The sequence below is a fragment of the Thalassophryne amazonica genome, chromosome 5 (genome assembly GCF_902500255.1).
Source record: "Thalassophryne amazonica chromosome 5, fThaAma1.1, whole genome shotgun sequence".
Lineage (NCBI taxonomy): Eukaryota > Metazoa > Chordata > Actinopteri > Batrachoidiformes > Batrachoididae > Thalassophryne > Thalassophryne amazonica.
The window spans coordinates 4,877,387-4,901,159 of record NC_047107.1 but is presented as its reverse complement, the minus strand read 5'-3'; the positions used below and the strand labels follow the sequence as shown (position 1 = coordinate 4,901,159).

The 23,773-nt window shown below is 46.4% G+C and overlaps 2 long non-coding RNA genes across 2 annotated transcripts; one reads left to right on the top strand and one right to left on the bottom strand.

Moving 5' to 3' along the window:
- Window positions 1-1,416: 1,416 nt before the first annotated feature.
- On the bottom strand, window positions 1,417-22,027 carry LOC117510056. The gene is made up of 3 exons (XR_004560600.1): window positions 22,017-22,027; window positions 21,787-21,791; window positions 1,417-1,739 (listed from the first exon to the last, which is right to left on the bottom strand). It is a non-coding gene; the product is annotated as an uncharacterized LOC117510056 (long non-coding RNA).
- On the top strand, window positions 18,041-22,224 carry LOC117510057. Its single transcript, XR_004560601.1, has 3 exons — window positions 18,041-18,068; window positions 18,846-18,848; window positions 22,103-22,224. It is a non-coding gene; the product is annotated as an uncharacterized LOC117510057 (long non-coding RNA).
- Window positions 22,225-23,773: the final 1,549 nt, after the last annotated feature.

Below are 23,773 nucleotides of genomic sequence, written 5' to 3'. Positions count from 1 at the left end.
GAGAGGAGCTGCAGCAGCGTCTGTTGAGGGATGGGATGTGTGTGTTGAACCTCCACAGAGCAGTCAGCTTGATCATCCAGCATTGGGAGTTCTTGGTCGTGGTTGACTGTGGGGAGTGTAATGCCTCAGGGTTGGCGTCAGACATTGGTTGGTCTGCTGTTGTGTTTAATACGTGCTGGAATGACCTGATGATTCACATCCTGAATCTGAAGGAGTCGTTAGAGGCAGAGTGGCTTGGTGTCAGTAGCGTCTCTGTGGAGGAGTGTGTTGGTGAGGGAGAAGGTCGCAGTGTTCCTGTGTTGATGGATCCACAGGCTTCTACTCAGTCCCAGGGTCACGCTTCCGTTAGAGGAAGTTTCCATCAAGGCGACCAGCGGTTTAAATATGGTGGTCTTCGGTGTATGGCCATTAGTTTAGTTGCTCTAGTGAAGCACACCATAGAAAGTGTGTTTTCATGGCAGTCTGACACACTGGATGAGGCTGTGGTCTCAGGTGATGGGATGTACACTTCCCTGAGGGAAGTCAACCAGATCAGTGCTGGGGCTGAGCACCTTTGTGTCCCGGATTTGCCTCAGCAGTGTGTCCTTGAAGGACAGACATTTGATTTGGAGTTTGGTGATTTTGTTAGTGGGGATGTTGATGTTGTTCAGGGAGATTTCATTAATGTAGGTGCGTGGACTACTCTCTCTGATGGATTGAGTAAAATGTGCACAACATACAAAACCTGCTTCTTTACACTTGCTGGCAATACTTGTGCCATCATAGGTGAAAGAGGTCGGTATGCGGTAGTGGACTCCCATTCTCACAGTGCAGATGGGATGGTTGATGGTGCAGGGCGGAGTGTTGTACTTTATTTCAGTTCGCTCCAGCATCTGCTGGAGCACTTTTCCAAGTTTGCAGGATGTGTGAAACAAACACCCAAGCTCTTTGAGATCAGTGGTGTTTGTGTGAAGCATCCAGGTACAGCTGAATGTAGAGAAGGACAGATTACTGCTCCAACTGAGGAGAGTCCTGTCACACCAGTGGTCTGTGCATCCACGAGGAGAGAAACAAAAACTCCCATCTAGAAAATGCACATCTAAGAAGAAGAAACACAGTGATGATGTTGTTGTGAATTCAGATATTTCGTTTGTTGGGGATGTAGCATGTAAAAATTTGCAATTTCATCCCCTGTCTAAAGATGTTGCTCTCGCTCTGTGTACACAGTTTAACATAGAGTCTGAGAGAGTGGAGTGTGCATCTTCTGCTGTCGGTCCCTTAGGGACTCCTTGTAGGACAGAGAACATCGTGGGTGATGGCAACTATTTTTTAGGGCTGTCAGTCAGGCTGTTAGTGGTAGAAAATTAGACTAGCTGTGGTGAAGCAGCTAGAGAGTGATCCTGTGGCATATCAGGGTATTCTGAGAAGTGAGTATTCCTCTATATCAGAATACATCACGGTGTCAAGGATGTGTTATGTTGGTACTTGGGCCACTGAGTTGGCGATTCAAGCAGCAGCTGATTGTTTCGGTGTTAGTGTGTTCACCTATTACAATGATCGCTGGCTTGAATACAGTTGTCAGGGTAGTAGGTTGTCACATGAAGGTGTGTATTTGCATCATGTTTATGGTAACCACTACGAGACAGTCATCTGTGTTCATCAGCCTCAAACACAGAACTGTTATGGTTACTGTAAGGTTAACACACCTGTGTCTGGAGGCTACAGCTTTAGAGACCATAGTACAGTTGACAGTCCTGTTTCTGCTCTGGGTAGCTTTAATTGGATTAGGTCAGAGTCATGTGCTTTTTGGAGAAAGAAGAAAAAATTAGCCAGGAAACAAAATTACTTGTATCAGGAATTTAAGAAGGCATATGAAAAAAGAAAATATGAGGTCTATTAGAAAAGAAACCAACAGTTTTATTAAAAAAAAAAACTATATGGATTTGAATCACGTGTGATTACATCAGCCAAGCTTGAACCCTCATGCCCATGCGTGAGTTTTTTCATGCCTGTCGGTGACGTCATTCGCCTGTGAGCACGCCTTGTGGAAGGAGTGGTCCAGCCCCCTCGTCAGATTTTCATTGTCTGAGAAGTTGCTGAGAGACTGGCGCTGTGCTTGATCAAAATTTTTTCAAAAACTGTGAGGCACATCCGAGTGGACACCATTCGAGAAATTCAGCTGGTTTTCGGTGAAAATTTTAACGGCTGATGAGAGATTTTGGATTGTTTCTATCGCTGTAAGGACCTCCCACGGAGCGGGACGTCACGCAGCGCTCCGAGGCGACGTCGTCATCCTGTTTCAAGCTGAAAACCTCCAAATTTAAGCCTCTGTTGACCCAGGACGTCGTGAGAGAACAGAGAACTTTCAGAAGAGGTCGGAATCAGCAGTTTATCCGGACATTCCACTGTTAAAAGAGATTTTTTTTAAGGAAAGACGTGCGGACGGATTGGCGCATTGGCTCGCAGCCGGCGCGCCCACCACAGGAAAAACACCTCCGTTGGAAGCCTTAAGGACAAGTTGGAACATGCCCTGCTGTTAAACAATTTCTCAGATACTCACTCAACTGAAAGCCACCAAACACCGCCTGGATTTTACAAATGGTTATCAACACGGAGGTGTTTTTCCTGTAATCACACGTGATTCAAATCCATATGGTTTTTAAAAAAAATAATAAGGTCGGATACTTTTCTCACAGACCTCGTATCAACAAAATTTCTCGTATAAGGGCATGAAGAAACATGCAAGTATTTGTAAATACAAAGAGAATATTGAACATATGAGAAGACTTAAGACCCTTAGTGCAAAGAAATATAAAGAGAATCCTGAACATAAGATAAGGGTTAAGACCCTTAGCGTAGAGAAATATAAAGAGAATCCTGAACATAAGAGAAGGGTTAAGACCCTTAGTGTAAAGAAATATAGAGAGAATCCTGAACATAAGATAAGGGTTAAGACCCTTAGCGTAAAGAAATATAGAGAGAATCTTGCACATAAGATAAGGGTTAAGACCCTTAGTGCAAAACAATATAAAGAGAGTCTTGCACATAAGATAAGGGTTAAGACCCTTAGTGCAAAACAATATAAAGAGAATCCTGAACATAAGATAAGGGTTAAGACCCTTAGTGTAAAGAAATATAGAGAGAATCCTGAACATAAGATAAGGCAGTGATTTTCAACCTTTTTTGAGCCGCGGCACCTTTTTTATATTTACAAAATCCTGCGGCACACCACTGTCATGTGTCACGTGTCATGCATCACTAACTCGACTGCCTCTACACGGTGCGTTAGCATGTTAGCAACACGTGCGGTACAGATATGACGTAACATAGTATACTATAGTCATGGAGCTGTATATAAGAACTAGAGAGCGCAGTCCCATTGCTGCACACTAAACGAAAAGGTCCCTTCATGGACAGCGACATGACGTCTCCTAACCGGACAAAATATTGACGAAGTACCCGGATGTTAATGCATTTTCAATGGAGATTCGCGACTGAACACACTCAGAAAAATGCTCGCAAAATACGTGTTAAAATGCCATTTTGTCCTGGATATCGAGCCAGTAAAATTAAATTACATTAAATTATGTCAGGAAAGTATTAAACTTACTCTGACACCCACACATTCACAAATATTAGTGTTGAAAGTTACACGGATCTGTGCTGTTAAGCTACGCTGCTTGACTGAGCTGCTGCTGCTGTGTTCAACGCAGCGCGGCTCCTAAAACCATTACAATACATTTATATATATTATATTTTTACACAATTATCCTTTATTGACCAAGTTTCATTCATGAAGTCAGTCAAAAAAAAAAAAACTCCCCAGTCTTGTCGAACAATTTTTAGTCACTAACGACAAGAATTTTAACTAGACATTGGTCTAGCAGTTGAAAATATCAACTAGACATAAGTGAAATTAATGATCCGTGTCATCGGGTGACACAGGTACGGCAGGAGACATACAGCTGTTTATCATCCAAATATCATGGTCAAAGTGACAACAATAACCAAAACCACTTACTTATGGAAGGAAATATTGTCTCCCTTGTTCCTCCGTTTCTGACTTTGCCAACATGCGCAGCTTTCCGGCATATTCCACCTGTTTCTTGACGAGACTAAGTGAACTTCTATGCACACAAATCACTAACTTGCCCGGAATTAAAATGACGATCACGCCTCCTTGTCGGCACACGGCTCAGCGCTACTGCGCGCTTTGCTGCCATCTACTGGAATACAAGAGCATTACACCATCTGCCACACTATTACAGCACATACACCCGATAATGGTGATATTTGATAATTGCCCACGGCACCCCTGACGATCGATCACGGCACCCTAGGGTGCTGCGGCACCCCGGTTGAGAATCACTGAGATAAGGGTTAAGACCCTTAGCGTAGAGAAATATAAAGAGAATCCTGAACATAAGAGAAGGGTTAAGACCCTTAGTGCAAAACAATATAAAGAGAATCCTGAACATAAGAGAAGGGTTAAGACCCTTAGTGCAAAACAATATAAAGAGAATCCCGAACATAAGATAAGGGTTAAGACCGTTAGTGTAAAGAAATACAGAGAGAATCCTGAACATAAGATAAGGGTTAAGACCCTTCATGCAAAACAATATAAAGAGAATCCCGAACATAAGATAAGGGTAAAGAGCCTTAGTGTAAAGAAATATAGAGAGAGTCTAGAACATAAGATAAGGGTTACGACCCTGGCTCTGCCGGTACCATTGCAGGTGCGAGCACTAGATGGCACCCTGCTTCCATTAATCACACATCAGACACAGCCAATGACCTTGGTTGTGTCTGGGAATCACAGGGAGGAGATCGTGTTCCATGTAACACCTTCTACCTCCCGAGTGATTTTGGGATTTCCATGGATGGTGAAGCACAATCCCCGGATAGATTGGCCGTCCGGGGTTGTGACGCAGTGGAGCGAAACCTGCCACCGAGAGTGTTTAGGATCCTCGGTTCCTCCCGGCACGACGGCTAATGAGGAGGTTAAAGTCCCCCCCAATCTATCGGCGGTGCCAAAGGAGTACCATGATCTTGCTGACGTTTTCAGCAAAGATCTGGCGCTCACTCTTCCACCGTACGATTGTGCCATCGATTTGGTCCCGGGCGCTGAGTACCCGTCCAGTAGGTTGTACAACCTCTCACGTCTGGAACGCGAATCAATGGAGACCTACATCCGGGACTCTTTAGCTGCCGGGCTGATCCGGAACTCCACCTCCCCGATGGGTGCTGGTTTCTTTTTTGTGGGTAAAAAGGACGGTGGACTCCGTCCATGCATTGATTACAGAGGGCTGAACGAGATCACGGTTCGCAACCGATACCCGTTACCTCTGTTGGATTCAGTGTTCACGCCCCTGCATGGAGCCCAAATTTTCACTAAATTGGATCTTAGAAACGCGTACCACCTGGTTCGGATCCGGAAGGGAGACGAATGGAAGACGGCATTCAACACCCCATTAGGTCACTTTGAGTACCTGGTCATGCCGTTCGGCCTCACTAACGCCCCCGCGATGTTCCAAGCTTTGGTAAATGACGTCTTGCGGGACTTCCTGCATCGGTTCGTCTTCGTATATCTGGACGATATACTCATCTTTTCCCCGGACCCTGAGACCCATGTCCAGCATGTACGTCAGGTCCTACAGCGGTTGTTGGAGAACCGGCTGTTTGTGAAGGGCGAGAAGTGCGAGTTCCACCGCACTTCTTTGTCCTTCCTGGGGTTCATCATCTCCTCCAACTCCGTCGCCCCTGATCCGGTCAAGGTTGCGGCGGTGAGAGATTGGCCCCAACCAACAAGCCGCAGGAAATTGCAGCAGTTCCTCGGCTTTGCAAATTTCTACAGGAGGTTCATTAAAGGTTACAGTCAGGTAGTTAGCCCCCTGACTGCCCTGACCTCCACCAAGGTCCCCTTCACCTGGTCGGATCGGTGCGAAGCCGCGTTCCAGGAGTTGAAACGTCGGTTCTCGACTGCACCAGTTCTGGTGCAGCCTGATCCTGATCGCCAGTACATAGTGGAAGTGGACGCCTCTGACTCAGGGATAGGAGCCGTGCTGTCACAGAGCATGGAGGCTGATAAGGTTCTCCATCCTTGTGCCTATTTTTCCCGCAGGTTGACCCCAGCTGAACGGAACTATGACGTCGGCAATCGGGAGCTCCTCGCGGTGAAGGAGGCTCTTGAAGAGTGGAGACACCTGCTGGAGGGGGAATCGTTGCCTTTCATGGTTTTCACGGACCATTGGAACCTGGAGTACATCCGGACCGCCAAGCGGCTGAACCCCAGGCAAGCCCGCTGGTCTCTGTTCTTTGGGCGCTTTGACTTCCGGATCACGTATCGCCCCGGGACCAAAAACCAAAAATCAGATGCATTGTCCCGGGTGCACGAAGAAGAAGCCAAAGCGGGGCTGTCGAACCCCACCGAGACCATCATCCCCGAGTCCACTGTCGTGGCCTCCCTCACCTGGGACGTGGAGAAGACCGTCCGGGAGGCCCTGGCAAGGAGCCCGGACCCAGGGACCGGCCCCAAGAACAGACTGTACGTCCCACCAGAGGCAAGAGCTGCCGTATTGGACTTCTGTCACGGGTCCAAGCTGTCCTGTCATCCCGGAGTGCGTAGGACCGTGGCAGTGGTCCAGCAGCGCTTCTGGTGGGCGTCCCTGGAAACCGACGTCCGGGACTACGTCCAGGCCTGTACAATCTGCGCCAGGGGCAAGGCAGACCATCGGAGCACCTCGGGACTCCTCCAACCCCTGCCGGTGCCTCATCGCCCCTGGTCTCACATCGGCCTGGACTTCATCACGGGCCTCCCGCTGTCCCAGGGCAACACCGTTATTCTCACGATAGTGGACCGGTTCTCCAAGGCGGCCCACTTCGTGGCCCTCCCGAAGCTCCTGACGGCCCAGGAGACGGCAGACCTCCTGGTCCACCACGTCATGCGGCTGCATGGGATACCATCGGACATTGTTTCAGATCGTGGTCCCCAGTTCTCTTCGCAGGTGTGGAAGAGTTTCTGTAAGGAGCTGGGGGCCACCGTGAGTCTCTCGTCCGGGTACCACCCCCAGACAAACGGCCAGGCAGAGCGGGCTAACCAGGAGCTGGAGCAGGCCCTTCGCTGCGTCACCTCCGCGCACCCGGCGGCCTGGAGTCACCATCTGGCCTGGATCGAGTATGCCCATAACAGCCAAGTCTTGTCTGCTACCGGCCTCTCCCCTTTTGAGGCATGTTTGGGGTACCAGCCCCCATTGTTCCTGCTGGTGGAGGAAGAGGTCGGTGTGCCCTCGGTCCAGGCCCACCTCAGGAGGTGCCGCCGGGTGTGGCGGACCGCCCGCTCTGCCCTGTTAAAGGCCCGGACGAGGGCCAAGGCCCATGCGGACCGCCGGCGTTCCCCGGCCCCCACATACCAGCCCGGACAGGAGGTGTGGCTCTCGACCAAGGACATCCCTCTTTGTGTTGACTCCCCGAAACTGAAAGACAGGTTCATTGGTCCATTTCGTGTCCTCAAGATCATCAACCCGGCCGCAGTGAAGCTCCAACTCCCGGCTTCACTGCGGATTCACCCTGTTTTTCATGTTTCCCGTCTGAAGCCACACCACACCTCGCCCCTCTGTGCTCCGGGACCTACGCCGCCTCCTGCCCGGCTCATTGACGGGGAGCCTGCCTGGACAGTCCGCAGGCTCCTGGATGTCCGTCGTAAGGGCCGGGGGTTCCAATATCTGGTGGACTGGGAGGGGTATGGACCTGAAAAACGCTCCTGGGTGAAGAGGAGCTTCATCCTGGACCCGGCCCTCCTGGCCGATTTCTACACGAGACATCCGGACAAGCCTGGTCGGACGCCAGGAGGCGCCCGTTGAGGGGGGGGTCCTGTTATGTGGGCCGCTGAAGAGGAGGTACTGCTGGCCCACCACCACCAGAGGGCGCCCTGCTTGGAGTGCGGGCTCCAAGCACGAGAGGGCGCCAGACCCAGAAGAAGTGACAGCTGTCATTCATCCTCTGCACCAGCTGTCACTCGTTCATCATCATCATCACCACCATAAAAGCCGGACTGCAACTCCACCTCCTCGCCGAGAAATCGCAACTACTGAAGAGGTAATTTCTCTGCTGACTGACACTTTGTGTAATAATCTGAACTTCTGTTGCAGCCGTTTTCCTGGAGTGTTGCCTTGTCTGTGGGATTGGCGTTTGGTGTGACAGCGACGGCTTCGCCTCACACCCCAAACCAGATAAATGGTTAACCAGGAGCTGCACGAGTGTGTGATTGGAGGTGGAGGTGCTCCCTCCTAACTGTGTACAGACTGTGGATTACTGAGTGTGCGGACTCACACTCATTCATCTTATCTCTGCTTTCTGCCAGCAGTACCAGGGTCGACAGCCGAAGACAGAGGCCACCTGGGGACTCGGGACTTGGCGGCTCCGGTGTTCTTCAGGCCGTTGGTGGTGGAAGCCGTGTGGGACGCGGCTTCTCTCTCGTCGGGGGTCTTCTATCTTCGAGCCTGCCCACACATCACCTGGTGTCAATTGACTTTGCAAATTTCTGTGAATTTAGTTGTGTATTATCACAACATTAAATTGTTACTTTTTGGCTTATTCATTGTCCGTTCCTTTGCGCCCCCTGTTGTGGGTCCGTGCTACGACACCTTCCCAACAATACCTGTAGTATACGGTAACTACCGGAGGAGTGGCGGAGGTAAGTGTACGTACCACGGACTCACGGACTCTTCTCCGACTGGTTTATCGCTGGCATCGTACGTACTCTACGCTACCAGCGTACGTACTTTACGTGTTATGTAATGTTCTCCGATTGGTTTATCGCTGCCAGGGCACGTACTCTACACTGCCAGCGTACGTACTTTACGTATTACGTCCCTGTGTCAGCGGGAAATGGTCCGATATTCCGACGGTCAAAGACAACGTCGGTCGTTTTTACAGATTTTGGAATTCAGTGCACACATAAGGCGCACCGGATTATAGGGCGCACAGCCGATTTTTGTGAAAATTTAAGGCTTTTAGGTGCGCCTTATGGTGCGGAAAATTCATGCGGTACTTCATACTTCACAATGGTCACTGATCAGCACAGCGTTACTTCCGTGTTCGGCTGACTGACAGACTGATCGAACTTGCTGCGTCAGCGATAACAAACAAAGACCACTCAGTGTTCTGAATAGACGACAATTTTATTAAACAAAGGTACTCCTGGCATTAATTTTTTTTTGCATTCTTACCCCCCCTAAAATTTGGATTTGGACGTTTCACAAAATCGACCCACAGGGACTGTCAAATCCGCGGAAATCCGCGGAAAAATCTCATCCCTGCTAAAAGGCCATGCATTGTCCTGTCTGTCCAAATGTCCACAGTCACAGACACAGTGTCTGTCGTTTATAGTTTTAATTTGATAAAGGCCTGTTTCTCTGATGCTAGATCACTCAGCCTTCTTGCAATCGTGCATCGACTTACTGGATTATATCTCTCCTCTATCACTGACAAAAATTTCCTGAAGCTGGGGTGCTCAATCAAAGACAGGGGCAAACTGCATCCAATGACAAGGTCATTGACTACAGATTCAGTGATGATCCTCTGTCTAGGATGACCCTGGTGGTACACTTGCACACCTCTCGTCTTAACCAAGAAAGTTTCAATGCCGCTCTGTCCCTCTTCACTGGTCCCTGTCTTTGCTTTGCTGAATTCTGCAAACCTGTAAATAAAATTACATGAACATGTCAATTAATTTACTTGCTTACTTACTATACAATATGGATGACAAAGCTAATCTTGTCATATAGACAAAATACTATAGGTTACTGTATGTGGAAATGCACTAAAACCCTGCTGCAATTTTATGTTAACTGTATTACAGCAATAATTTTAGATAATATTGCGTTTTTTCCTGTATTTTCCTCTATTTTACATACATTTGGATTGTCACTGTCCAAAATATGATGTTTACTGCAGTAAAATTAGAGTAATATTAACATTAGCCTAATACTGCAGTGGAGGCTTACTGTTGTGATAGACGTTGACATTACGTTTAAATATTTTTTCTGAATAAACACTTGGACAACTGAACAGTTTTACCAGGTGCGCTTTCATAACAGTAGCCTAAAACAGTGATTAGGACAACTGAACAGTTTTACCAGGTGCGCTTTCATAACAGTAGCCTAAAACAGTGATTATGTACAAATTAGGATACAAGCTGCAGCTGGTAGCCTATGCTGGAACTTAGTGAGATGTTATGAAATGTAATGGTAACGTCGGATGGGGAACAATAAAACTGTAATCTGTATGTAGCCTAAGCCTACAAAATATGTTTGATTAGTTTAGCTAGCTGTAACGTTATCTGACTAAGCGCTAAGCTTCCCTTTCCCCTCGCCAAGTGACTGACCTATCTTTGTGCGTTTTCAGGTGCCTGATGAAGTTTGATGTCGTCGAGCCAGCATCATGTATCTTTACTCCACACACTTTGCAAATTGCCGTTCGTTTTTTCGCTGTCTTGTAAAAGATTTGAAACCAAATGCAATTACAAATGGCACAGCTCCCGATGAACTTGCCGCCGTCTCCATGGTCTGTGTTGATTTAAAATTTGTTGCTGCACGGACGTTACGTAGTGCGCAATATCAAGTGTGGGAAAATGTTCAATCAGCCTCCGATTTACCATAACGCTAGGCAACTCATTGGAAAATCTGAAACGAATGAAATAATGAAATAAATAATTCCATGAAATTAATATTGTTCACGAGTCACAACACCCAAGTCCAAGTCAAGTCTCAAGTCAATGAGGGCGAGTCTGAAGTCAAGTCGCAAGTCTTTGTTTGTGCGACTTAAGTACGACTCGAGTCTGAGTCTCAGACTCGAGTCCCTGTCTCAGACTCGAGTCCCCATCTCTGGAATGCATGAAGGAGAATGCAAATCAGAATGCATGAAGGAGCACCCCCTAGTGGATGCACTAGGGGGTGCTCAGAGCACAGATAGAGATGTCAGGTGCATACAACGCAGACACTCACACACAGTTCAAGTTTAAAGTCAATCAGGTAATGCATGTAGTTATGAAGAGTTGATGTTTCATCCATGAGGGGGCACTCAGAGCACAAAGAGAGGGGCAATGTGTGTTCAGGGGCCAACCCTCATCACACGTGAAGTTTCATGTCAATCAGGCAAAGCATAAAAGAGTTATCATGACTTGATGTTCTATACTGAAGGGTCACAATGGCGGCACCATAGCAGCCACACCCTTCAACATAGAGAAAAGATTTCGATAACGTTTGATCAGTATAGTCTCTGAATGATCTGAAACAAATTTGAAGTGCATTGGACAAAATCCCTAGAAGGAGTTCGTGCAAATATGTGTGGAAATCACGGCAAAATGACAAGAAAATTCAAAATGGCCGACTTCCTGTTTGGAGTAGACCAATGGTACAAGAGACTTTTTTGTACATTTGTGCAAGTTCCACATGTGTACCAATTTTCATCTCCCTACTCCAAAATAACCCCTAAGGGGAGGGGTTTTTGAATGTTTCAAGGGGGCGCTATTGAGGCATTTTGTCCACCCCATGGGAGATGCCCCTATGAATTGTAAGAGGTTGTCGTGCTTGACCTGTGAATCAATTTTCATGATGATATGACAAAATTAAAGCTGTCAAAACGAAGAACATAATTTCTTAGCGAAAGGGGCGATATACGGCACGCCACCACACGTACCCTGTTACTCGTAACTTCACGGCGATCATTGCCTACGTTCAGCAACTTGTTCTGCATGTTTTGGAATTGGAATGAAGTTGATGGGGTTAACTATGTGACATCAGTGCCTCTTTAAGTATAATGTTCCATGGCGAAGGGTCAAAATGGCGTCGCCATAGCGGCCACACCCTTCGACATAGAGAAAAGCTTTCGATAACTTTTGAGCACTATCATCTCTGGATGCTGTGAAAGAAATTTGAAGTGCATTAGACAAAATCCCTAGGAGGAGTTCGTTCAAATACAATGTGTGGAAATCACACCAAAAAGAGAAGAAAATTCAAAATGGCCGACTTCCTGTTTGGAGTAGACCCATGGTGCAAGAGACTTTTTTGTACGTCTATGCAAGTCACACATGTATACCAATTTTCATCTCCCTACGCCAAAGAAAACCCCTATGGGGAGGGGTTTTTGAAAGATTCAAGAGGTCACTATTGAGGCATTTTGGCCCGTCCATGGGCGACGCCCCTATGAATTGTAATAGGTTGTCGTGCTTGACATGTGTATCAATTTTCATGATGATATGACAAAATTAAAGCCGCCAAAAGGAAGAACGTATTTTCATGGTGAAGGGCCAATATTCGGCATGCCGCCACGCGGACGCCGTTACTCGTAACTTCACAGCGATCATGGCCTACGTTTACCAACTTGTTCTGCATGTTTTAGAAGTGGAATGATGTTGATTGGGTTAACAATGTGACATCAGGACCTGTTAAAGAAAAATAAGACATTTCCTTTTACTACCGGGGGCGCTATGGCGGAGGTGGGAAGTTAATATATGCAGACGTTCAGGGCAGAGCCCTCATCATGTCCAGTAGGTTTGAAGGATCTATGATTAATATGTGGGCGTGACAGCCATTTGAAGTGAAACAGCGTCCTTCGAAAAGCTCGCCAAAGTTTGACGAACTCTCGCAGCCACGCCTTTTGACCTAATTACATTCTTGCACGCGACCCCCAAAATATCGAATTTCGGATGTGGCCAGACAAGTTTGCAACGTTTGGTGAGTTTTTGAGCATGGAAAAGGGCCAAAATTTGGATTTTAAAAGTGAGAATAATAATAATAATAATAGTAAATAATAATAATACTAATAATTAACAGCCAATTACAATAGGGTCCTCGTAGGACTTTTTCCTACTCGGGCCTTAATAATAATAATCCATCCATCCATCCATTTTCTTCCGCTTTATCCGGAGTCGGGTCGCGGGGGCAGCAGCTGAAGCAAAGCTGCCCAGACCTCCCTATCCACACACACCTCCCCCAGCTCCTCCGGGGGAACTCCAAGGTGTTCCCAAGCCAGCCGAGAGATGTAGTCCCTCCAGCGTGTCCTGGGTCTTCCCCGGGGCCTGCTCCCAATGGGACGTGCCCAGAACACCTCTCCAGCAAGGAGTCCAGGGGGCATCCAGAAAAGATGCCCGAACCACCTCAGCTGACTCTTTTCAACGTGGAGGAGCAGCGGCTCGACTCCGAGCTCCTCCCGAGTGACCAAGCTCCTCACCCTATCTAAGGGAGCGCCCAGCCACCCTGCGGAGGAAACTCATCTCGGCCGCTTGTACTCGCGATCTCGTTCTTTCAGTCATGAGCCAAATCTCATGACCATAGGTGAGGATCGGAATGTAGATCGATCGGTAAATCGAGAGCTTTGCCCCCCTACTCAGCTCTCTCTTCACCATGACGGTCCGATACAGCGACCGCATCACTGTAGATGCTGCACCGATCCGTCTATCGATCTCACGCTCCATCCGTCCCTCACTCGTGAACAAGACCTCGAGATACTTAAACTCCTCCACTTGAGGCAAGGACACTCCACCGATCTGAAGAGGGCAAAGCACCTTTTTCCGGTCGAGAACCATGGCCTCGGATTTACAGGTGCTGATTTTCATCCCGGACGCTTCACACTTGGCTGCAAACCGCCCCAGTGCACACTGAAGGTCCTGATTTGACGAAGCCAACAGAACCACATCGTCTGCAAACAGCAGAGACGAGATTCTGTGGTTCCCAAACCAGACCCCCTCTACACCCTGGCTGCGCCTAGAAATTCTGTCCATAAAAATAATGAACAGAACCGGTGACAAAGGGCAGCCTGGTGGAGGCCAACGTGCACTGGAAACAGGTTTGACTTACTACCGGCAATGCAAACCAAGCTCCTGCTGCGGTCGTACAGGGACCGGACAGCCCTTAGCAAAGGACCCCGGACCCCGTACTCCCAGAGCACTCCCCACAGGGTGCCCCGAGGGACACGGTCGAACACCTTCTCCAGATCCACAAAACACATGTGGACTGGTTGGGCGAACTCCCATGAACCCTCAAGCACCCGATGGAGCGTGTAGAGCTGGTCCAGTGTGCCGCGACCAGGACGAAAACCACACTGCTCCTCCTGAATCCGAGGTTCGACCATCGGTCGAATTCTCCTCTCCAGTACTCTGGAATAGACCTTACCGGTGGAGGCTGAGGAGTGTGATCCCCCTATAGTTGGAACACACCCTCCGGTCCCCCTTCTTAAACAGAGGGACCACCACCCCGGTCTGCCAATCCAGAGGCACTGTCCCCGATCGCCACGCGATGTTGCAGAGGCGTGTCAGCCAAGACAGTCCCACAACATCCAGAGACGTAAGGTACTCAGGACGGATTTCATCCACCCCAGGAGCCTTGCCACAGAGGAGCTTTCTAACCACCTCGGTGACTTCGGCCTGGGTAATGGATGAGTCCGCCTCTGAGTCCCCAGTCTCTGCTTCCTCTTCGGAAGACGTGATGATGGGATTAAGGAGATCCTCGAAGTACTCCTTCCACCGCCCGACAACATCCCCAGTCAGGGTCAACAGCTCCCCACCCGCACCGTAAACAGTGCTGGTGGAGAGCTGCTTCCGCCTCCTGAGGCGTCGGATGGTTTGCCAGAATCTCTTCGAGGCCGACCAATAGTCCTCCTCCATGGCCTCCCCGAACTCCTCCCAGACCCAAGTTGTTGCCTCTGCGACTGCACGGGCTGTGGCACGCTTGACCTGCCGGTACCTGTCAGCTGCCTCTGGGGTCCCACCTACCAACAAAGATAAGTAGGACTCCTTCTTCAGCTTGACTGCATTCCTTACTTCCGGTGTCCACCACCGGGTTCGGGGATTGCAGCCGCGACAGGCACCAGAGACCTTGCGACCACAGCTACGAGCGGCCGCATCGACAATGGAGGTGGAGAACATGGTCCACTCGGACTCCATGTCTCCAACCTCCCCAGGGATCTGGGAGAAGCTCTCCAGGAGGCGAGAATTGAAGACCTCGCTGACAGAGGGTTCCGCTGTTCAATCCCAGCAGACCCTCACGATATGTTTGGGCCTGCCAGGTCTGACCGGTTTCCTCCCCTCCCAGCGGATCCAACTCACCACCAGGTGGTGATCGGTCGACAGCTCTGCCCCCTCTTCACTCGAGTGTCCGAGACACATGGCCAAAGGTCAGATGATATGACTACAAAGTCAATCATCAACCTCCGGCTCAGGGTGTTCTGGTGCCACGTGCACTTATGGACACCCTTGTGCTCGAACATGGTGTTCGTGATGGACAAACTGTGACTAGCACAGAAGTCCAACAACTGAACACCACTCGGGTTCAGATCGGGGAGGCTGTGCTTCCCGATCACCCCCCTCCAGGTCTCACTGTCGCCGCCCACGTGGGCATTGAAATCCCCCAGGAGAACAATGGAGTCCCCAATCGAAGCGCTATCTAGTACCCCTCCCAAGGACTCCAGGAAGGTCGGGTACTCTGCACTGCTACTCGGCCCGTAGGACGAGACAACAGTGAGAGACCTGTCCCCGACCCGAAGGCGTAGGGACGCGACCCTCTCGTTCACCGGAGTGAACTCCAACACATGGCGACTGAGCTGGGGAGCAATAAGCAATGCAACCCCAGCTCTCCGCCTCTCCCCTCTCTAATAATAATAATAAATAATAATAATAATAATAATCATAAAGAGTGCAATTACAATAGGGTCCTCGTAGGACTTTTTCCTACTCGGGCCCTAATAATAATAATAGTGCAATTACAATAGGGTCCTCATAGGACGTTGTCCTACTCGGGCCCTAATAAATAATAATAATAAAAAATAATAAACAGCGCAATTACAATAGGGTCCTCGTAGGACTTTTTGCTACTCGGTCCCTAATAATAATAAACAGCGAAATTACAATAGGGTCCTCGTAGGACTTCTTCCTACTCGGGCCATGATAATAGTAATAATAATAATAATAAATAATAATAAACAGGGCAATTACAATAGGGTCCTCGTAGGACGTTTTCCTACTCTGCCCTAATAATGGAGAAGCAACCCTGAGCTTCTTCTGGCATGTTTACATAAAACAAACACAATAATGTCTATAAACCCAGAGAATATATTCATGAGAGTTTTTGGCACAATATACAAAGGGTTTAATGCTGTTGTCCGTGTGGAGCCCGATCAGAGCGTCTCAAATGTATTTCTCCTGTTGTGAAATTTTACAGTACCCATAATGCACTGTGCACACACAATGTCCACAGTAAAACTTTTAAAATTAGTGCAATACTTTAAAACTAAAACATATAGCTGATATTTTCACTTTATAAAATGTCAGATGTGATGTTAATTTAAATAACATCCAAAATTAGTTAAGTTAAAATTTTAACCATAAGTTAAAACTGTATGCCTCTTGATGACTTGGATGATATTGCCAGCTGGTTAGTAGGGTGTCAAGACAAATGGTCTCATTTTGTTTGTATTCTATGAACAGTTCTCCTCTGACTGCAGAGGACAGAGCGGTTTCTCCTGAAACCAGCTCTCCTCTGTCTGTAGAGGGTAGAACTGCATGTCCGCTACAAAACATTTAACAGGTAGGCTGTAAAATCTTTATCAGACTTTAAAAATGTTTATTAACTGTTAAATGATAATAATATGTTAGCAGTCTAAAAGTTATCGGACCAAAATTTATCGGAAGATAATTGATCCGCTGATGGTTTTCAAAGCTATCTAAAAAGCTAATCCGACAATGAAAATGTTAGCTTTGATAATTAGCAGTTAGCAGATTGTATTCATGTGTCCGCCACTGCTCATGAATACTTTGTTTTCGGAAGTCTCCATAGCTGTTTGCTGTGAATGATGTACACTTTGAAACCGGTCACGGACGTGCACAAAATAATCTCCGTGGATCATCGGATGGTCACTAACAGCCGAAATCTAAATTGTTATGATTTTGGTGCGACATGTCCTTTAACCTGCCAAAAAAAAAAACACTAATTCATATACTTCATGTACAACTTAACTTCAATCTGTTGCACATTATTTGCACATTTTTTAGTGTGAATGATTTAGTGTTTAGTGTGTATTTATACATGTTTGTACAGTGAGTACAGCTCAAACCCGAGTCAAATTCCTTGTATTCTTTGAAGATCCTTGATGAATAAAGGCTATTCTGATTCTGATTCCTGTTTGTGAGTTTCATGAAGAGGATTTCAAGGCACCCAAGACCACGAAAGTCATCGTTCTCTCAGAATGATATAAAAATGAAAAATCCCTTAACTGTGTTGAGAAATACATATATCTTGGTGGCCCGCCCAAAATAACCTCCATGTGTGAGGAAACTCTATGACGGACTATGACTGAATAGATACGCTGTTAATTAGTAAACAGATATCTTGCACTCATGTAATTGTGCATCGCTCCCCACAACTCCATAAGGTGTCTCTCAAGCTCCAAGGTGGAGGACTCAGATGTGTCATTATCGAGCCCGGTGATGCCTACAAGTTTGACACTTTCACTGTATGTGTCATATAAACTTAGTGGTGGAGTCTCTTACTTAAGAGACACTCCACAGCAGCAGGTGCATCCTCACAGAGACATTATTCCACATGGAGTGGATGGACAGGGGCTGGACTGGAGTTGGACTGCTGCTTGATAAGTAAGACACGCCCCCTGAGCCAGAGTTTGTGCACTGTGATGCATCCACAAGGTCCATCGTGATACTGACCTCCTGCTGTCGACAGGTGCTGTTGTACTTGGCTTTCTCTTTGTCCAGAAGGAGCTGAGTTTCACAGATCTGCTTCTCTAAATGCTGCAGCTCTTCCTGCCGATGGCGAGAGGCCTCCTGCTCTTTCTGCAGCATCTTTACTTTCTCCTGCAGTGTTCCATTTTCACACTCTTAAAAACATTCCACAATGCAAAACCGTTGTTATTTCAGCAGCTCTGACGGGCAATTAGAACAATGTCCAAATAATTCAGCTGAACATGAGCACTGCGATTGTTGGCCTGAGCTCCAGTGCTTACCGAGAGCGTGCAGTGCTTCATGCTGTGCAGCTGCTTCTTCCTTCAGTCTCAAGATGCTCTCCTCCATCGACAGAGTTTCTGTTACAAACCAACATCAGTGTGTGTGTGTGTATATATATATATATATATACACACACAACCCCAATTCCAATGAAGTTGTGACGTTGTGTAAAATGTAAATAAAAACAGAATACAATAATTTGCAAATCATCTTCAGCATTCGATGGAATACACCACAAAGACAAGATATTTAATGTTCAAACTGATAGACTTTATTGTTTTTGTGTAAATATTTGCTCATTCTGAAATGGATGCCTGCAACACGTTTCAAAAAAGCTTGGACAGTCAATCAATCAATCAATTTTATTTATATAGCGCCAAATCACAACAAACAGTTGCCCCAAGGTGCTTTATATTGTAAGGCAAGGCCATACAATAATTACGTAAAAACCCCAATGGTCAAAACGACCCCCTGTGAGCAAGCACTTGGCGACAGTGGGAAGGAAAAACTCCCTTTTAACAGGAAGAAACCTCCAGCAGAACCAGGCTCAGGGAGGGGCAGTCTTCTGCTGGGACTGGTTGGGGCTGAGGGAGAGAACCAGGAAAAAGACATGCTGTGGAGGGGAGCAGAGATCAATCACTAATGATTAAATGCAGAGTGGTGCATACAGAGCAAAAAGAGAAAGAAACAGTGCATCATGGGAACCCCCCAGCAGTCTAAGTCTATAGCAGCATAACTAAGGGATGGTTCAGGGTCACCTGATCCAGCCCTAACTATAAGCTTTAGCAAAAAGGAAAGTTTTAAGCCTAATCTTAAAAGTAGAGAGGGTGTCTGTCTCCCTGATCCGAATTGGGAGCTGGTTCCACAGGAGAGAAGCCTGAAAGCTGAAGGCTCTGCCTCCCATTCTACTCTTACAAACCCTAGGAACTACAAGTAAGCCTGCAGTCTGAGAGCGAAGTGCTCTATTGGGGTGATATGGTACTATGAGGTCCCTAAGATAAGAAGGGACCTGATTATTCAAAACCCTGTAAGAAGAAGAATTTTAAATTCTATTCTAGAATTAACAGGAAGCCAATGAAGAGAGGCCAATATGGGTGAGATATGCTCTCTCCTTCTAGTCCCCGTCAGTACTCTAGCTGCAGCATTTTGAATTAACTGAAGGCTTTTCAGGGAACTTTTAGGACAACCTGATAATAATGAATTACAATAGTCCAGCCTAGAGGAAATAAATGCATGAATTTTTCAGCATCACTCTGAGACAAGACCTAATTTTAGAGATATTGCGTAAATGCAAAAAAGCAGTCTTACATATTTGTTTAATATGCGCTTTGAATGACATATCCTGATCAAAAATGACTCCAAGATTTCTCACAGTATTACTAGAGGTCAGGGTAATGCCATCCAGAGTAAGGATCTTGTTAGACACCATGTTTCTAAGATTTGTGGGGCCAAGTACAATAACTTCAGTTTTATCTGAGTTTAAAAGCAGGAAATTAGAGGTCATCCATGTCCTTATGTCTGTAAGACAATCCTGCAGTTTAGCTAACTGGTGTGTGTCCTCTGGCTTCGTGGATAGATAAAGCTAGGTATCATCTGCGTAACAATGAAAATTTAAGCAATGCCGTCTAATAATACTGCCTAAGGGAAGCATGTATAAAGTGAATAAAATTGGTCCTAGCACAGAACCTTGTGGAACTCCATAATTAACCTTAGTCTGTGAAGAAGATTCCCCATTTACATGAACAAATTGTAATCTATTAGATAAATATGATTCAAACCACCGCAGCGCAGTGCCTTTAATACCTATGGCATGCTCTAATCTCTGTAATAAAATTTTATGGTCAACAGTATCAAAAGCAGCACTGAGGTCTAACAGAACAAGCACAGAGATGAGTCCACTGTCTGAGGCCATAAGAAGATCATTTGTAACCTTCACTAATGCTGTTTCTGTACTATGATGAATTCTAAAACCTGACTGAAACTCTTCAAATAGACCATTCCTCTGCAGATGATCAGTTAGCTATTTTACAACTACCCTTTCAAGAATTTCTGAGAGAAAAGGAAGGTTGGAGATTGGCCAATAGATTGGACAGTGGTATGTTTACAACTGTGTTACATCACCTTTCCTTCTAACAACACTCAATAAGTGTTTGGGAACTGAGGACACTAATTGTTGAAGCTTTGTAGGTGGAATTCTTTCCCACTTTTGCTTGATGTACAACTTCATTTGTTCAACAGTCCGGGGTCTCTGTTGTCATACTTTGCACTTCATAATGCACCACACATTTTCAATGGGTGACATGTGTTGCTCCAAAACCTGGATGTACCTTTCAGCATTGATGGTGCCATCACAGATGTGTAAGTTGTCCATGCCATGGGCACTAACACACCCCCATACCATCACAGATGCTGGCTTTTGAACTTTGCGCTGGTAACAATCTGGATGGTCTTTTTCTTCTTTTGTCCGGAGGACACGACGTCCATGATTTCCAAAAAAAATATGAAATGTGGACTCATCAGACCACAGCACACTTTTCCACTTTGTGTCTGTCCATTTCAAATGAGCTCGGGCCCAGCGAAGGCGGCAGTGTTTCTGGATGTTGTTGATGTATGACTTTCACTTTGCGTGGTAGAGTTTTAACTTGCACTTGTAGATGTAGCTACGAACTGTGTTAACAGACAATGGTTTTCTGAAGTGTTGGTTTTTAGTGACGCCTGAGGGATCGAAGGTCACGGGCATTCAGTGTTGGTTTTCAGCCTTGCTGTTTACATGTAGAAAGTTCTCCAGATTCTCTGAAACTTCTGATTATATGATGGACTGTAGATGATGGAATCCCTAAATACTTTGCAACTGAACGTTGAAAAACATTGTTCTTAACCTGTTGGACTATTTTTTCAAGCAGTTGTTCACGAAGTGGTGATCAAGCCCCATCTTTGCTTGTGAACGACTGAGCCTATTGTGGATGTTCCTTTTATACCCAATCACGACACTCACCTGTTTCCAAATAACCTGTTCACCTGTGGAATGTTCCAAACAGGTCTTCTTTGAGCATTCATCATCTTTCCCAGTCTTTTGTCGCCACTGTCCCAGCTTTTTTGAAATGTGTTGCAGGCATCCATTTCAAAATGAGCAAATATGAGCAATTATCAGTTTGAACATTAAATATCTTGTATTTGTGGTGTTTTCAATTGAATATAGGTTGAAGACCTATATTCAATTGAAAACACACCCCTAATACACCCCTAATAATATATCGTTACACCCCTAACATATATATTTAGGGGTGTAACGATACACAAAAATCACGGTTCGGTACGTACCTCGGTTCTGAGGTCATGATTCATTTTCTGTACAGTATGGGAACAAAATCCAAAAACTAAATTTGCTTGTTGTTTAAACCAACAATTTATTGTTCAGTGCTGCCTGGTAATAAGTTAAATAAAATGTTTTCAAATAAACAACAAATGTATGAAATCTTATAAAAAATACATTACATTATGGGAGAAGCAAAAAGTGAATAAAACCACCTTAAAAATATTTGGAACCACAAATAAACTTGATTCTTCGTTTATTTATTTTGCCATTAAAATTGGCCATCACTAAATAAAATTAAATAACTTCTCAAGGCCAGGGCTTCTCAAAGTCTGAGGACTATTTAGTCACAGCCCAGCAAACGAGGTCAGTAGACTGAGTGAGTCCGAGTGAGGAGGACTGTAGATATCCCTCCGCTCAGTGTTTTCAGGCTGCTGCAGGCTGCAGCGGAGGAGGGGGAGACCTGCTGCTGCTCTGTGACAACAGAGACTTTCACTTTCTTTCACCAAACATCAGAAAAGTCTCCAGTAACGCCAGGAAAAGTAGCTACATTTGTCGCTAGTCACTTTTGAGAAAATAAGTCGTCAAGAGTGTTTGGAAAGTCGGCAGATTTAGCGAGAAGGTCGCTAAGTTGGCAACATTGAATGTAAACACACGCAACGCGAACTCACCCGTGCACAGTCCTGTACCGAACCGAAGGTCCCGTACCGAAACGGTTCAGTACAAATGCATGTACCGTTATAATGAATAAAAATAATCACAATATATTTTCATGTGACAGTACTTGACCTCTCTGGCAGTGGTGTCTTTCCTCTTGCAGTTCGTGCTCCATCTCTTCTGTGCATCTCTGTGCTTCCTGCAGTAAACGCTCCAGACGGCAGACAGTGGTTTGGTGCTCTTGCATTTCTTGCTTTTGATCTTTCTGGATTCTTTCAATCTGAGATCTGAACTGGTCCTGCTTTGTTTCTGCTGCTGCCAGTCTGTCAGTAAGAGGCTGCACCGTACCCCGAACGTCATGTAGATGTTTTGCCAGCCGCCTCGTGTCCCTGTTCTGCTCTTTTCCCCACTGGGCCACATCAGCTGCTGTCATGTGTCCCAGCTCCACAATGTCTTCCACAGCTGCTAAGAGGGGCTGCAGAGAAGAAGGCAGGCCCTCACTCTGAAACAGTTCAACCAGAGTACCTCCTGTCTGCCACAAAATGGACTGCACCTGACGACATGCGTCGCAGGGAATGCGCAACGACTCCACGGTCTGGCAGCTGACATAATGATGATCACAGGACTGAGGTTTGTGACACGAACACAGGGTGCTGCTGGTCTGACTGCAAGGCACCAAACAGTCTCCCATCTCTGGGCACAAATTAAAGGAGCTTTCTGAAGATTTGGCTTGGCTGCAACTGTAACCGCTGGCACTCACTTGAGGGTCAACAGGGGGTGCTGTTACATCACAGTTAGGTGCCTCTGTTTGTGTGTCCCTTTTCTGGTCTTTGTATGCCCCCTAATAGAAGAAACAACAATGAGCAATGACACGCTGTTACAAATGTTTACCTCCAGAAAGGTCATAACAACACAGAAAAAACCATAAGAACACACATTATGAAATTTACAAATGTTAAACATTCAGGATTATTCATCGTTGTAGTGGCAATCCCGCGGTGGCAAGAAAGATGATCTCTTGGTTGATTCCCAGATGGGATGGTGGATGAACAAATCCAGTTTTGATGCATCTTAGAGACGCTGCATGTGGTTGTTGCAGGAAGCTTCTGCCGATCACGATCTTGCCCTCTCTCATTCCTCTTTCTTTCTTCTTCTCTGTGTTGTTTGTCCATTTTTCAAACAGTTTTTCCACATTTTTTCCTGCCTGCTTGCTAGCTCTGTCCCTTACTTGTTCTTCCCAGGTCTTCTGGTTGATGGAGCAGCTCTTCAGGTTGTGCTTCAGGAGGTCGTTGTAGCATTTCTTCTGCCCTCCTCTGGACCATTTTCCTCTACTCAGCTGGGAATAAAGAATATGCTTGGGGAGTCAGTTGTCATCCATGTTAACAATGTGACTCACCCACCAAAGCTGGTTCTTGGTGATGGCACAGTCGATGCTCTTGAGCTTGGCGTGGATGCTGATGTCGCTACGGCAGTCTTCCCACCTGATGCAAAGGATACTCCAAGTGGAATTTCCTGAGGGTCTTCAAGTGGCAACTGTAAGCGGTACAGGTCTCAGATCCATACAGAAGGGTTGGCAGCTTTGCAGATGAGGATTTTTTTTCACGTGTTGAAGGTCTCTGTTACTGAAAACACAGTGCATAGTGGGCCGAAGGCAGTTTTGCACACTTGAGTAGGTACTGGATCTCGCCATCAATGCTGGTGTTTGACAGCATCGATGTCAAACACCATCATGTGAGGAAACTTTACACAAAGGATCATTCACCCCGACAGATGCAGACTCCATCACTTCATCAACGCCAAACTCAATGTGCTGA